We start from the raw sequence: 2,024 nt of genomic DNA on the forward strand, positions 1-2,024 counted from the left end.
TGGACGACACATACCGGCAGTGTGTACAGTCTTCTCTCTTACACACGCGCACTTCCCAGTGAGCCGCTTAGAGCTTTGTGTCCCCACAGCAGAAGGGGCCCAGGTCCCTTGTGTATAAGAGTGTTTTAGTCACATGTGCACCGCATACATAAACCACGTGTGCACTTGGTTCCCTAACGAAGCATGAAGTTGGGACGAGGGTCTTGGACCACCCTGGAACTGGAGTTGTATTTCTGTGCTGGGAGCCAAATCTAGACAAGCAGCCAGCGCTCTAACTGCTGCTCCCATCTCTCCAGCCTTGAGACTTGAGAGGTGAGCATGACTTCGGAATGCTTTTTGTTCACTGGAAGTAGGTGTGTCTAAGACACTCTGATGACCCTCCAGCCAAAACAGTGGCACTTATTCAGCTTGATCCTGGAAGCAGTCAGTGCCGAATTCTTGATCCCCAAAGCTTGCCGGGGATCACCTGACCTTACCTGTGAGGAGCCATCAAAAAGCCCAAAGAGAGACAGGTGGTTTGTATTTAATCCCAGCACTCAGGAGGCAGAGGCAGGCAGATCTCTGAGTTCAAGGTCAGCCTGGTCTACAGAGTGAGTTCCAGGACAGCTAGGGCTACACAGAGAATCCCTATCTCAAAAACAAAACAAAACAAAACAAAATCAAAAACAAAAACAGGGCAAACAAATTCCAAGGAAAAGGCAGTCTGACCTGTACAATGTCAGTCCATGGGGGACGGCTGAGAACAGACAGACACACCAGAGGTGGGCTGCAATGGGGATATAAAGTAAATAAAGAAATGGGGGGGGAGTGGAAATTGAAGAAAAGAGAGGGAAAAGCCCTTGTGGCACCTAAGAGAAATGAACGGGTCTGTAAATCAGATGTAGATCAGGATGAGCTGCCGGGGCTGGAGAGGTGGCTGAGCAGTGAAGAGCTCTCTGTGGCTTTTGCACAGGATTGGAGTTTGGTTCTCCAACACACACCCTGACAGCTGATGTGTCCTAATTTGCTTTTTGTTGCTGCGATAAACAAAGGCAACCTCAGCCGGAAAGGGTTTCCTTCCGAATAGCAATTCAAGGCCATCAAGGAGGGAAGCCGGGCGGGAGCTCGCAGCAGAAACTGTGGAGAGACAGTACTTCCTGGCTTGCTCAGTTAGCTGTAATATATATACCAGACCCACCTGCCTAGGAATGGCAAAGGCCACAGTGGGTTGGACCCTCTCACATCAATCAAGAGAATTAATTAGTCAAGAGAATGCCCCCACAGACTTGCCTACATGCCAATCTGATGGAGGCAAATTTTCTATTGAGGTTCCCTCTTCCCAGGTAGGTCTCAAGTCTTACCCAACTTGATAGTAAAAAGTTACAGGATCTAATATCCTAATCGGGCCTTTGCTGGCATATACACATGACACATACATGCACACACCGCACATTGGGAAGAGGAGAGATTAGTGGGAATTTTGGAGTTGTGGCCATTATTCCTGGAAAGAAGTCAGGTCTCAGCCTGAGACCAGACCTGGGCCCTCACCTAGGTGGAGTCTTTTGAACAGATAAGTGGAGTTGAGGTGGAAGAGGTGACCCAGGAGAGATGGGGTGGGGTGCTTAATTCCAGTAGAGACTGCTTATGTTAAGGAGGCTGTGCTGGCTAGATATTTGTCAACTTGACACAAATTAGGGACATCTGGGAAGAGGGTCTCCCATCTGAGGGATGGCCTTCTTGAGACTGGCCTGTGGTCTGTGGCCTTTTCTTAATTGTTAATTGATGGTGGAGGGCCAGCTCACCACTGTCACTTCCTGGGCAAGTGGTCTTGGGCTGTATAAGAAAGATGGGATTGAGTATGGGAGCAAGCTGGGAAGCATAATCCTTTCGGAGTCATGGTCTCTATGTAAGCTCCCCCCTCCAGGATCTGTCCTCAAGCTCCTGCCCTCATGTCCTGAGATGACAGACTAGAAACTGTCCTGAGATGACAGACTAGAAACTGTCCTGAGATGACAGACTAGAAACTGTCCTGAGATGACAGACTA

The sequence above is a fragment of the Mus caroli genome, chromosome 7, assembly GCF_900094665.2.
Source record: "Mus caroli chromosome 7, CAROLI_EIJ_v1.1, whole genome shotgun sequence".
NCBI classification, from domain to species: Eukaryota; Metazoa; Chordata; class Mammalia; order Rodentia; family Muridae; genus Mus; species Mus caroli.